The 15,435-nt window shown below is 40.7% G+C and overlaps 1 pseudogene; it reads left to right on the top strand.

The window, feature by feature from the left end:
• The first annotated feature begins 3,727 nt into the window (after positions 1-3,727).
• On the top strand, positions 3,728-8,986 carry LOC117517907 (annotated as a pseudogene).
• The last annotated feature ends 6,449 nt before the right edge of the window (positions 8,987-15,435 follow it).

Genomic DNA, 15,435 nt, shown 5'->3' with positions numbered 1-15,435 from the left:
AATGAACTTTAAATTAGAGTCCAAATTTGTTCTCAGTCAACTTAGAAAAACAGTTAGATGTAGTCTTTGATGCCGTGCACTGACTTCATGTACTTTAAAAAAAAAAGACTTTGTGTAGTTTCTCAGTCCAGCGAAAAATCACATCAGCTTTTCATCCTAACAGCTGTTCATGCCTTCAAATGGACGGTGTGTGGATTTTTTTTTTTGTTTTTTTTTGTGTTAGAAGAATTAGCAGTGTCAGTTAGTTCCGTCAACTCGTTGTCCACCAGTTTAACAAACTCCACTATGTTTAGCTAAATGCCCCCCGTAGTGTGAGGTGTGGTGTGTAGTGTGTGGTGGTCGGGCGTGCAATAGCACACTTCATATAGCACCAAAATTGCATGCTCAAAAGAACTATTGCACGGTAAATGAAACACAACGACAAATGGTATGAATAATCCTTGTCACATCACGTGACATATAACCCACCAATCAAATGACAAGGCTCCACTCAGCTGTTATAATGCATGTTATCTAAAAGCACCTTGAGAGCAAAGAAACCAAAAGTCAACAAGTGCAGTTTCACATTAGCATGTAAACAGGAGTAACCAGGATCTCCTGGGGCCTCATGTACAAAGACTTGTGTGGATATCCTACTGAAACGTGATGTACACCAAACCCAGAAACTGGCATAAGCACAAAAATATTCAGAAGTATCAAAGTGTGTAGGCCTGAATCCATGCACGTTCAGTTTGTACATCCCTCTGAACATGGAATTAAGCATGGAACCAAACTCCTCCCTGGCCACACCCTATTTAAATATGAAATTTCATGTAAATAGGCCGTTTGAGCAGGGATTTCCCACAACGTCACATCAGACAACATGAACACAGAAAAGAAATTATACTACAGATGACTGGAAATTATGTGGAGACACGCAGGACAGTTATTCAGTTCGCTGTTAAATGGATTAATCATGACTGGAAAAATGTTTGTGGGAGCTAGAGAGTGTGTGTGTGAGGCCAACACACTCTCGCTGGAAATGGTGCTTTAATGTTGGAATATGATGTACCTGAGATGACTTTTGGATGATTGCGTTCCACACAGCTGGCATGGCTCGGCTCAAAGTTGGCTGGCACACTCCTGACTGATTGGCCAGCTCACGCTGGAATGCCCCTGTTGCCAGGAAGCGCAGCATGGTCCGCGCCTGTGTGGCACAAGCAACCTCCTGGGTCCTCGCCAAATTGTGTTCTGGGACGGCCGCAGTTCTGCGTGCAATTCCAGTAACAGTGGCGTTGGCAATCGAAACCGGCTTGTGTGTTGGGATTTGCCCGTTAGTGCCCTTTGAGTGTTTACTTGCAATGGATTTGTGTGCTGTTCTCATGTCCTGTTTTAGTTTTTTGTTACACTCCCTCACTGGGTTGAGTCCCCCTCTAGTTTTGGGTTATGTACTTCATTCTGGTTGTCGTTTAGTTTTCAGTGTGATTTCTGTTATTTGCTTGTTTTCTTATTTTTTCAGTTTTCTGCAGTTACCTTAAGTGCACCTTTGCTTTTCAGTGTGATTTCTGTTAATTGCTTTTTATTTTCACACTGTTTTCTGTAGTTACCTTTATGTGCACCTTTGCTCCCAGCTTTGCTTTTTTGTATTATGTTCTACTCACCTGCAGATTCTGTTTAATTCTGATCACCTTTTATTAGTTGTCACATGACTTTTGACCCCACCACACACACCATCCTCCATTTTGTTCAGTCAACTCCTCCTGAGCACTTGCTCCTCCTCCTGCCCATGATTCAACACACCTGTTCCTTCATTAGTTTGGTTATTTAACCACTTCCTTTTTTGTCAGTCATTGCCGCTCCATTGTGTAGGCCTCCCGTGTAAACTCCTCATCCAGGTTCTTGTATATTCTGTGTGTAATGTTTCTTGTGATTTCCTCAGTTTTTGACATTTTGTCAATTCTAGCCCTGCTTTTGATCTTTCACTTTGCAGCCTCTGTTGTGTTTTTGCTGCACTGTATGTATGGGATATTTTGGGACTGTTAAATACCATTGCACCTTTTTTTGGAACTATGTCACAATAAATCACCGTGGTTGATAAAATCCTTTGTGTCCACGTTGCCTGCATTTTTGGGTTGCAATTGAACTCTGCAATCAAACCTTAACATTGTGAGCCAATTATCGTCATTTGGAAGAAAATCCTCACTTTCCCTGAATACACGCTCATGTCGGATTGCACCATTTGCAAGGTCCTTTGATGCTAACGCAGCCATTGTTAGTGCCATTTTACACATCACTTTGCGCATGGTTTTTGTATCCAACCATATAATTGCAAACACGTGGGTGTGTTAGCTAATTGCTCATCACTGTGTCGCTGATGTGCAATTAACTGATTAGAAAATCAACAGAAGAATCTGCCCACTAAATTAATAATCATTTATTTAAATAATATTTTAATGTAAAAGTCCAAACTCTAATTCCAGCTTTTTTAAATGTATGGTTGGTTATAGTCTTATTGCTTTTTTAAAACCCTATGAGCAGTGTCTATATCCTCAACTATAACATTGACAATTTACTTCCACAATTTGATTCCTATGTGCAGGATCTATTGCAGTCAGGCTAACACAGTGGACACCACCAGCATTGGCCATGGACAGACTGCTTGTGGCAGTTTTATTGTAACAGAAAACAATGGATGGACTTGATGGAGTCTATTGCAATTCTTTGCACTGGGAACATGTGGGGGACGGCAGCCTGCTGACATCGGTGTGTGTGACTGTGAGGCATCATTATGAAGGTGTCCAGAGTGTCTGCTCCAGCTGGGAAAAGTGCAAAAAGTCCATTTTAAAACTGATTTAAATCATTAAGGCAGATCCTCTAGATGTAAATAACTTTCACAGAGTTGACATGTTCTTAGAACGGAAAACGATTAGAACTCGGGAGAATCAGTTTGAAAGTTTACCACTTTAGGGTAGATTGGGTCATAGCTTAAGGCTCTATTTAACACTTGCATCTTGGCTAAGAGAGTCTTGTTCCTACATCATTACACTGGAAATGAGCTGCCCAATCATCTAAAAAATAGCTTTCCCTGTGAATCATGTACGTGGCACATTTTAAACCACAACACTGCACTCTTTCTTCTCATGTGGTCAGCCAGCCATTTGTTTCCCCTTCAGGTCAGAGTCTTAAGAAGCATACAGGCTTTGATGTATTTAGACAGCATTAGATGGTTGTTTATTCTTTAATAGCGTCTTACATGCTTCATTAGAATGGACTATCCTGACTAAGCTACCGTGCCTGTTGCATTCGCTGCCATGTATTTTTTTAATTGTAAACTTTGATTCCCAAAATGTTCAAGCAACAAAGTAAAAAGTAGTATTTTAATATTAAGAGTTTGTAATTCTGGCCTTTGCTTGTTGTGCAGCATAATTGAACATTCCAGTACCAGCAAAATAAGAAAGTAGTTGCATGTTTTTAGAAGGGGCCAGTGGAACATGGATCCTTTGATTTCATTTTTTCATGTTTTATTTATTTTACCTCGAAAAAAGCGTTCTAATGACGTGTGAAACGCTTAGAAATTTTGCAGCGTCTGTCAGTCGGTTTTTGGCGCTAAAAATCGCCGATTAGCTCATGCTAACGTTAGCTTTGTAAAAAGTTTGGCGTTGTACATTTTGTTGCTGCTTACCTTTGTTAACATAAAGAAAAAATAATGTAGTTATAACAGAGCATGAAGATAAATGTAAGTAAAAATGTTGAATTGGAAAAAGACAAGACAAAAACAAGCTGAACACAGGTTAGTCATTTGTTAGCCAATGCTAACTAATCTGAAGCTAAATACTTGTACTTTTAATCTGTAGCTAAATACTTATACTTACAACTAGCCAATAGTTGTTTGACAGCTTGCTAAAGTATAAGGCAAGAAAGGAGCACACAGTGTGTTGTGAAAAGTGTAAATTAATTTTACTTTATGTGGGCAGAGCTAAGCTAAGTGACCCCCTGCTAAGTGGGAAATCATTTCTAAAAGCTTTCATCTCTTTCTTCACAAATATCAGATGCTAGTTGAAGGAAATACTCAGAAGAACCAAAATGAGGAGGCAGGAAAACCAACCACCAAGGCCAACAGCAGGTTTGTATAGTTATTTAGCATTTTGTAGTTTACATATTTTTCAGTTAAGTCTTTTTCTGTGTACTTATGCATTATATACATTATATTATTTTAAATTATGATCATTCAAATGCAGTTTTGTTGTAAATATTTGCCAAATTAATACAATTTCTAATTACTTCTAGAACATGAAAGGAATGTTACACATTTCTGAAAACAAGTTGCAGTAATTTTTAATTTGGTAAATAAAATTAGTTAAAATTTTAATAGTATGATTTGCATAAGTGATAAATTGGTCATGAGAGTAGCTATATGGGCAAAAGGTACTTGTTTTGGGAATCTATGACACATTTGTTGAGGTTTGTTGTACTTGAGCAGTCAGTGAGCATTTATAATAATTTTCCACTTTTGCATGTAAATACTGATGTAATTTTTGCCTCTGTCTGTTAAAGATTCACTTCTCTAAGATATCGCTTCCCAAGAAAATGGGTAAAAATTAAATGCCAGTGTACAAAAAAATGCCAGATTACATGAAATCCAGAAATACCCTGAACTTTAAAATACTCAGGATTTGTAAGTAAATGGGTATATAAAATAATAATAACTGCTACTCAGTTAAGTGTGCAGGTTGAAGCAGAGAAAACCCTCACTTCACTGCCATCTTCGTAATACAGTGAGGATTTGTTTTGTGCTGTCTGTGGTTGATGCAGAGACTCTGATTCATGCCTTTGTCTTTTCTAGATTAGACTATTGTAACGTCCCATTCTCTGGTTTACTGCAGACCAATTAGAGGTCTCCAACTGGTTCAAAACGCCGCTGCTAGAACCTTAACTAGAAGCAGAAAGTTCGACCACATTACGTCGATCTTGGCCTTGCTTCAAGGGCTTCCTGTGATGTCTGTTTTTAAGGTTTTTTGCTAACTGATTAAATTATTCACAAACTAGCGCCTCCCTATTGAATTAAGCTTTACGTACCAGCCTGAGCTCTGCGTTCTCAGGATACAGGATTATTATGTGTTCCTGAGGTTAAAAGAGTCAGCAGGCTACCAAGTGTTCTATCGTGCACCTGTTTTATGGAACGATGTGCCTTAAAAAAAGGCGGATTCTGTGGAGTCATTCAATTCCAGATAAAAGACTCATATTTTCCCTTTCATATGGCTAACATCCATGGATTGTGTAGAATCAGTTTTACTCTCCTCTAAAATTGTGTTATTAAAAATGGAGCAGGTCTCATTATATCAAAATATTTTGGTTTTGTTGTTGAAGCAAAGGGTTAGCTGCAGGTGACCACATTAGTAGTCTCTCTGATTTCTCTGTTGATTTATTGCTAACAAAACTAACGCTCTACGTGCTGTTAATTGTGTCTGAATGATTCAGCTCTTTTTCTGTCTGCGGCATCATTGCCGAGACTAGGGAACCTGAGTGCCACGTGGCTGGGCCAAGTGGTCAAGGTTTGACCAGTGCCACATTCCACAATGACAGTCAGAAGTACCATCTGCTGGTGGCAGGGATATGACACTAATTCTTGGACTCTTGGCATGGCCACCGGGCATATTGAAAGGATAAACCACACAATTTGCTGGAGACTGTTTAGTTGCTTGACATTTGCTGTTACCTCAGAGTTACTCCACCTAGTGAGTGATACTTAATAGAAATGGCTCTGTGCACAGCTTTGATATCTTGGTAAAATTGTAGATTCATTTGTAACTTGACTGCTTTGGGCCGATCAGTCAACACAGTTAAATCTTTAGAGACTGATGGTAGAACAGTCATGTGTTTCCTCTTCTTGCCATCACCAGGCTGCCTTTCTGTGGCCAATCTTCAATCAAGGAATAAAAACAGACTTCCATTGACATCTATACCCCTCCGAGGAATGAATTCTTCTCCCACAGTGAATACATGCTAGGGGGACGGCTCAGCATCATATAGCAATACATCGGGTTAAAGTATTCAGTCAGCTTTTCTAAGGCTCTAATTGAGTCATCATTCACCAATAACACAAAGAATACATAGATTCATGAGCGTGCATGACTATCAAGGGTAGAAACATCTTTCTCTTGTAAATCTTTTACAGTTCTCTGACACCCCCCTATTCTAATCTTGATTGTAATAGACCATCACCCATAATCAAATGATTTAAGGCAGGTTATTTTTTTAATCATGTTAGATTGAGGTTCTTCTCCACTGTAGTTAGTTAGGGTTATTAAAACCATCTTGGAAAGGACACTGCTGAAAAATACAGTAAATAACGTTTCTTTCTGTGAATGTTTTTGTTTTGTCCAGGTACCTATGGATGGCACCAAACCCTGTGGTAGTTGTGATCCTCAAAATCCACCAGTGGGGCCCACAAAGTAACCCACAGTTTTATCAGCCACAACACTACAGCAGCGGACAGACCTGCTCCTGGACCTGCTCCAACAGTGAGAGCTTATGCACCGGTACCACATCCATACAAAGCTGGGAACACAAGGTATGGTTAATGAACCCCTGATTGTTAGTATCACCAGTCAGTGATTTGATACATTAGTCAACTTTCTTTTTTTTGGAATCTTCAAATATACCTTCTATGGAATCTGGGGATAAGCACTGGGCCCAGGGTGCATTTACATAAGAAGAAGACTAAAGTTATCCAACAGCAACCCTGTTTGACTCATCCTTTTATTTTGATGTAGTTGTTCCAAACACACAGAGTAGCAGCAGAAGACAAAGTTCAAGAGGCCAACATGATAAACCCACCAAGAAATTCACACATCATCTATAAATTTTAAAATGTCTAACACACAACTAGCATTGGCATTACTTGACTGACTTTAGATTTTTGGTTCCAAAATGTAAGCATGGAACATTTACCTCAATTTCCCAGAGGGAGTCATCCCAAGGGATTAATAAAGTTCTTTCTCTCTTTATTTTAACTTTTAGTTTGAAAGTGGGACCACAGGTTTCCTGGTCCAACCAGAACATCTATGAAGTTCCATGCAGCAGTGACAGTGTGCGGAGCAAGAGAACACCTGACATAGAGTTCTCTGACAGGGGCAGCTGTCCCCCTTACAGACACCAATCCCACGCATCAGTATTCTCAGCAGTGGAAACCTGTGAGCCCTCCTAAGCCACATCCAGCAGGCCTCCTGCTCCTGCACAGCTCCACAAAAACTCCTGGAAATTTACCAACAGCTTTGAGCCACAAACTCCCCCCGTCAGGGAAAGAAAAGAACAAATCACACTCAGACTGCACCCCAGACTCACCTCAGGTAAATTATCCCCTTAGAAACACTGAACACTATGTAGGAATTGTTATAAATGTTCTATAACAGTTAGTGATCAGTGCAGCATTTGATTTTTTTCCCCCCTCTTCTCAGCAGACACAGTCCAAAATTTCCAGAAAGCGGCTGTTGAAAACTCTCTGAGAATCTTGACTGCAGTTATTGATGGCATGAGACACTGGAGCCAATTAAAGACAAAGTCCCATATCGTTTGAGATCTTTGGTGAGCTGATTAGCAGTCTCAGAGGTTTACTTTATGATATTGAAACACATTCAGTCTAACAGGCCGAGACTTTTCCTCAGCTACTCTAGACTCTGCAGTCACGTTGGGTCCCCACGGATCCAAGAGCTTCCTCATGAGAGACGGGAAGGAGGCTGTACAGTGCATCTTCTATGAAAAATGTGGGAAAAAAACCCCCACTATATTTACAGTGTCCAGTTACTAAATTTGACATAACTATGCTGACATACTAACATTCTTCGGACTGTCAAGATGTGTAGTTTATATATTTGCAGGATCGGGTTGGTCCTTTATTTTGAGGAGAACAAACCATTGCAGGTGGACACGGACTATAGCAGAAGGAAATGAAAATTCAACAAAATTTCCAAGCAGCGAATCGGGATATTTATGAAGTTGGCCACAGCTTGCAATATTTATAGACAAACTATATCTGAAGTAGAAAATGGACAGATTTTGGTACAGCATCACATTGCAACACGGTGCTTCCTGTCTGTCCTTACTGTGTGGTTGTCAGATTTGGACACTAACCAGGGACCAAAGGTGACAACTGGATGTGTTGGTACCGGTTCTCTTCGTAGGATCCCACTGGAATAACTTTGTGTCAAACTAACGGTTACTTTATGCACATAGATGCTTAGTGCTGACGACCCAACTCTTGGAGAAGGTCAAGGAGATGCTCATGTTTCTTCAACATATAGATGGTTACTTTCACCAGGTGAGGTTGGACCGGTTGTCAGTGTTGGCAGGCATCCAGGACCCAAGATGGTTCTGTCGAGTGTTGGATGCCACGAGACAGAGCAGCAGCACATGCTTCCATATGTGATCCAGAGAGGAGACCTCACAAAAAATAAGTTTGGGGCACACCGACGTACCAGATTTGGATGAAGATCCAGGCAAACAGACGCCGCCACTAAAATTCTGTTACCACCAATAACATGATACGCTAACGCAACTAGATTAGGGTGTTATTACTTGCACTAATTTTGAAATATGCAAAAGTTAACACATTTTGATAACAGATTAGCCAAAGTAGCATTTTGTCTCACTGTAAATCAGTCTGTTATACCACATTTTCAGTTATTAAAAATTTACACAATCTTGTTCCTAAAATCTTAGATGTTTGCCAACATCTTTGATACAAAGTGATTACAGAGATGGCCTGTCTCTGCTTCTTGTCTAAACGGAACAGGAACTGCCCCGCCTGGATCCGTGGCCAGGTTCACCGCTGTGTTGGTAACTATGACCGGCGTAGGAGACGTACTGATGTGTGTGTCCGTCAGGGCCCGGCCTGCCATCAGAGCTGAGGACCGCCCAGGAGGCTGTTAAAGCGTGCGATTTAGAAATGAGGGGCAGTGGTCAAACTCCTCAACGAAGTCTAACTGGAGCGGCGCAAGATTGTTCATAGCCTCGAAGTTCAGGGTTGCACGTTGTCATAACTGGTGACTGAAAGGGACGTTCAAGTTATTTATACATCTTTGGTTCGTAAGGAATTCAGGAAACAGTATGTTAACACAAAAAACCTTGACTGTTCAACTTTTGATGTTATGAGTTATTAACGACTTGAAATTATTGGAATAAAATAAAAGGTCTTATAATTTGTTGGACCCTTTTATTGCAAATAAAATCACAGAAGAGCAGTTAGTAAGTCCCGTCGGCTGCTCCCTTGTTTCCACTCGGGTCGCCACAGCAAATCTGAGGTGGATCCGCATGTTGAATTGGCACAAGTTTACGCGGGGTGCCCGTCCCGATGAAATGTGGCAGTGAAACGGGAACCTTCCACACTGAAAGCAAGTGCATTAACCACTTGGCCACCACCCAGCTAAAAACAACCAGGTGATATTTTCTTAAAATGGAGCAGTTAAAGGGAAAGCTGGGATTTTTCTACCAGAGGTTTTTTTTTTATGTTTTGAGGTTCATCTTTTCACTTGAGACAAAAGTGATTTATATCACCGCAGTGTTGATTGAAAACACAAATGGCATCACGGGCTAACGGCACAGGGGCTTCATGTTGCCACTGAACAGGCAAGAAAGTCGACTGCTGATGAGGTCTCTCTTGCAAAATGAGACAGAGTCCCTGATCGGTAATTGACTTGTAATGACCTCAGTGGAGAGCAGTGATTACCTGCCAGCAACACATCAATAGTGCAGCAGATAACTGAAACAATCCTTCACATGGCGATACAAGCACCAGATTTGGCATGAAAGGTTCTTCATAAATCAGTGTTTGTGAAAGTGCTGGCCACGTGACATCCAGTATGACGGCCAGGTAGGGGTCAATGAAGGATACACAGGGTCAAAATTTAAAAATGCTCCAATCATATTGAAAGCTATACCAAATTATGTGTCTGATCACAAAGATTCCAAAAAGGTATAGTTTGGACTATCTATGAACTGAATGTTATGGAGTTACGGGTTAAAAACAGCAAGAATGGTAAGAAAGGTCAGTTTCAGTTTGCACAGGAGTCAAAAGTTAAAGTTGCTACCAATTTTGGTAGAAAGTGGTGCAAAATATTGCTTGAACTAATAGGATTAATAAATGGAAGAGTTTTGACTGTGTTGAATGCTTGGTTTGCAGAGTAAATGTCAAACAATGTTGACGTACATTGGATTCTATGGCATATGACGTATGTTACCCTGTAACATGACGACTAAGCATGACACATGGTGCAAACTATTCCTTTTTAAAACCCTTATTAACTCAACCAATAATTTGCATCACATTTTACAAAAGTTGGAACAGGTTACACTTTTGACCCCTGTACAAACTGAAACTGACCTTTGTCACCATTCTTGCTGTTTTTTACCTCATAACTCCATAGCATTCAATCATAGATAGTCCAAACTACGAGGTCTGTTAGAAAAGTATAGTACCTTTTTATTTTTTTCAAAAACTATATAGATTTGATTCATATGTTTTTACGTCAGCCAAGCTTGAACCTTCGTGCGCATGCGTGAGTTTTCCACGCCTGTCGGTTGCGTCATTCGCCTGTGGGCAGGCTTTGAGTGAGCACTGCTCCACCCCTCTCGTCGTCGTTTCATTGCGAGGAAATGATGGAATGATTTGGGCTTTTTTTCCCATCAGAATTTTTCAGAAACTGTTAAGAGACTGGCAGCTGGAAACCATTTGAAAAATTTATCTGGCTTTGGTGAAATTTTACGGGCTTCACAGAGAATAAGGAGTGTTACTACAGCTTTAAGGACGACCCACAATGGCGCACAGCGCATCGCGCTCCGAGCCACCATAGAGAGGCAGAAACCACCAGATCATTTCTAAACGGATCGCTGTGTGGAGCCGGGACCATAGTGTGCAATTTCTCTGGTTATCACAAGAGCTGGACATCAGCCATTTTCCAGCAGATTTCACTTTTAACGAGATTTTGTCATGGAAAGCCGCACGGAGGCTTTGCGCGTCACGACCGATTCGCTGATGAAGCGAGACAAAGCAACACCTCCGTTTCGGAGTGTTAGAGGACAAGTTGGGACAAGTCCAGCTCTCCACAATTTCTCTTAACTCACTCGACTGGTAAGCACTGAAAGCCGAGAAAGGCATGTCCCAACTTGTCCTTTAACACTCTGAAACGGAGGTGTTCCTTTGTCTCGCTTCATCAGCGAATCGGTCGTGACGCGCGAAGCCTCCGCGCGGCTTTTCATGACAAAATCTCTTGTTAAAAGTGAAATCTGCCGGAAAATGGCTAATGTCCAGCTCTTGTGATAACCAGAGAAATTGCACACGATGGTCCCGGCTCCACACAGCGATCCGTTTAGAAATGATCTGGTGGTTTCTGCCTCTCAATGGCGGCTCGGAGCGCGGCGCGCCGTGCCCCATTGTGGGTCGTCCTTAAAACTGTAGTAACACTCCTCATTCTCTGTGAAGCCCGTAAAATTTTCACTGAAAGCCAGGTAAATTTTTAGAATGGTTTCCAGCTGCCTGTCTAACAGTTTCTGAAAAAATTCTGATGGAAAAAAAGCCCAAATCATTCCGCCATTTCCTCACAATGAAACGACGACAAGAGGGGTGGAGCAGTGCTCACTCAAAGCCTGCCCACAGGCAAATGACGCAACCGACAGGCGTGGAAAAACTCAAGCATGCGCACGAAGGTTCAAGCTTGGCTGACGTAAAAACTATGAATCAAATCCATATAGTTTTTGAAAAAAATAAAAAGGTACAATACTTTTCTAACAGACCTCGTATACTTTTTGGAATATTTATGATCAGACAAATAATGTGTTATACTTTCAATATGATTGGACCATTTTTAAATTTTGACCCCTGTGCAAATCTTCACTGACCTCTACCTGGCCTCCATAATGGATTTTTCAAGTGGCCAGCACTTTTACTCAGACACTGATTTATGAAAAACATTCATGCCAAATCTGATGCTTGTATGACCAAGTGAACAATTCTGGCCAAATGTCATACTTATCTGCTCCGCTACAAGTGCAGTCGTCATCCAACCCAGGATGAGTTGGAGAGACTACTTGCTGATTGACAACCGGCAGGTGAATCCTGACTGACGCTGTGATTGGTGTTCCACTGTGCTGTTAAAGATCTGCTGAATTTGTCATGCATCTGTATCTTAGGTAAGCTTTATTTCCAAGTCTTCTGTAGTTTTATGTTTAAGCCAACTGCCAGAGCTTGATGCAGTTTTGTGGCTGCAGTTGATTTTATGTGGAATTGATGCAGGCATTAACTATCCCCATTACACCAAACAGATTTGCTGCCTTGAAAAGTCTGTCTACATTTTCATCATTCACCAGTTTGTGTATGCAAAGTCAATGGTCATCTTCATCATTTCTGGTAAACAACCAGAAACTCTGTAAATCATCCGACATGGCCATGACTAGTGGTTTGCCTTCATGCATTGTTCAGAGTGAACCTACATTTAAACATATGTTTACACAAAGAAAATAATCCAGATGCACACAAAATTACAGCATACATAAAGTGTGTAGGTCAGTTCCATCAGCTTTGGACAGAACAAAAAAAAAAGTCTACAAATTAAGGATGTCATGTGGTGAGAATCTGGAAGAATAGATGAGCTGACCTAATACCGCTGACCAGAGGAGTGTGATGTTTCACCCACTATAGGTTAGAGTCCCATGGAACATTATTTAAAATAGGGATTTTTACCCTATTTTAAATAATGTTTAATTTGTTTTTGTTTTATGAACAAGGTTTTAGTACAAAACCTGGCTAAGAGCGGACACACTCCAGGAAAGAGGTTAATAAAACCATGAATGAGAAGTGGCATAGAAATTCAGAGAAAAAAAAAAAAAAAAAACATTTTTAATAAGCTCAATCTCTGCTGTAGTGCCTTTGAGCAAGGCACAGTGTGTTTTCTGCATCGAAGCTTGAAACGGGAAAGTGGATGCTGAGGTCTTTTGACTAATCCATCTGAAGGATTAGAAGCAAAAAGCTTCTTTAGTTTCAAAAAGAATTACATTAAGCCAGCTGAACACATACACACACAAAACTAATAACAAAATAAGAGTGGAGTGGAGCAAATCTAAAGGCAAACCTAAAAATACAGCATGCTGTTTGTAAAGTCAGAGGTATATTTTTCATCTTTTTTATTATTTAGCACATAGCAGATTTAAACAAATTAAATATAAATGTAAACTGCTAAATATATTGAATAAATATAAATGTTCAAGTTAAATATTGAGGAAAATAAGTAAATTATTCACACCCCCTGCAACTCTTCTGCATAAAAAAAGGTGGTGACAAGTGATTGACCTTGACACTGTTGCTGAAAAGTTTATTTTGTTTTAAATAAAACATACTAGTTTATATGATCAGATTGGCTACAAATGAGGGCAACAAAGAGTTGGTGTTTACTGCTTGATGGTCATTCTCGGGGCATAGCCAGCTGTTATTTATTTTAATTAGTGTTGACATACAAAGCATAGCTACATAACATGGTTTCCCTGAATCCATCGTCCAACAAGAACAGCTGCATACAAATATTAAAAAAAAAAAAAAAATTTAGTTGTTTGTGTGACTTGTGTCAAGTTGCATTTCGTATAAAAACGCAACTTGGCTTTGCCTATTCAATATCCCATAGGCATGTCTGCCACCTGCTGGATGGATAGACGATGCTGGATTGATGATGGATTAGGAGTAGGTTTGGTTTGTCAGTGAGTGATTTCTGCACGAAAATGTGCTAAATTTCAGATGCAAGCAGATAATTTGATTGTTCCATAGTGATTATATTCTAAAATTCAAATCACAGTCATACTTACACACAACCCCTTAGAAAGGATTTTGCATGAATTTATCTATTTAAAAAAGGCTGCAAGGGAGCTGGTTGAGTGAGTACGCACATAATTTTACTAAATCTAAGTTATTCATTACATTCTAATTGTTTCATAGGGATATGTTCTAAAACTCATGGTCATATCTCCACACAACCCTGCAGACGGGATTAGCTGTTCTGATTTGCCAACAGGAAGTGACATTTCACAGTCTGCACAAAAAGTTTGATAAACACCTATCTCAGCCTGTTGGGTACAGTAGGTCCCGAAGTTAATGTAAAACTCATTTCCACGGTGATGTGATGCATTTGACAAATACAAAAATCATATTTTATAGCCTTTAGAATTCATCTTCCTGGTCTCCATTGAGGGACTGCGGATACTTTCTGACTGCAATCAGCAAACACTAAATAAACTTAGACCGAAAGCTTTTTTCAGTGCCCCACTGGAGTTGTTGTTTTCCTCTTCTTTTAATTTTTTGCTCATCTACAGCAACAAATAGCAAAACATTTTTACTGATGAAAATATCAGCTCTTACGTCAGCAGAAACTTTCAGGACATAATGTACATGTTATTTACATATCTCAACCCCTAGTGGCCAACCACTAAACTGAAATGAACATAACAATTTGGTCCATAATGATTTGGACTTTTTTTTTTTAATGAAATACCATGAAGTGTAATTTGATTATTTATAGGGGCCAACAGGTGTTTTAAAAACAGATTTTAAAGTTTGTAGCCAAAAATATCTCCAGTGTTGCATCAAAAAAATAATCTGCTTTGTCGCCGTTTGTTCAACGTTGTTTTATGTTGCTTCAACAGAAGCAACATAAAACTACTCCCTCACAGACTGTGTGGGCATGTCACAGAGAGCAGAGTGGCTTTGTGGGCGTGTCACAGAAAGCAGAGCAGCTCTGTGGGTGCCTCAGAATCAAGAGCAGCTCTGGCGGCGTGTCACACAGCAGCTCTGGTGGTGTGTCACAGAGCAGAGCAGCTCTGTGGGCGTGTCACAGAAAGAGTGGCTCTGTGGGCGTGTCACAGAGAGCAGAGCAGCTCTGTGGGTGCATTACAGAATCAAGAGCAGCTCTGTTGGCGTGTCGCAGAGCAGCTCTGGTGGCATGTCAGAGAGCAGAGCAGCTCTGTGGGCGTGTCACGGAAAGCAGAGTGGCTCTGTGGGCATGTCACAGAGAGCAGAGCAGCTCTGTGGGTGCATCACAGAATCAAGAGCAGCTCTGTTGGCGTGTCACAGAGCAGAGCAGCTCTGGTGGCATGTCAGAGAGCAGAGCAGCTCTGTGGGTGTGTCACAGAAAGCAGAGTGGCTCTGGGTGCCTCATAGAATCAAGAGCAGCTCTCTGGGCATATCACAGCAGAGGAGCTCTGTGGGTGTGTCACAGAAAGCAGAGTGGCTCTGTGGGTGCCTCACAGAATCAAGAGCAGCTCTCTGGGCGTATCACAGAGAGCAGAGCAGCTTTGTAGGCTTGTCACAGAGCAGAGCAGCTCTGCGCGTGTCACACAGAGCAGAGTCTGGGCAAGTCACAGAATCCAGAGCAGCTCTATGGGCGCTACAGAGAGTAGAGCGGCAATGTGGGCATGTCACAA

Source organism: Thalassophryne amazonica, chromosome 9, assembly GCF_902500255.1.
Source record: "Thalassophryne amazonica chromosome 9, fThaAma1.1, whole genome shotgun sequence".
NCBI classification, from domain to species: domain Eukaryota; kingdom Metazoa; phylum Chordata; class Actinopteri; order Batrachoidiformes; family Batrachoididae; genus Thalassophryne; species Thalassophryne amazonica.
This window is presented reverse-complemented; position numbering and strand designations above follow the sequence as displayed.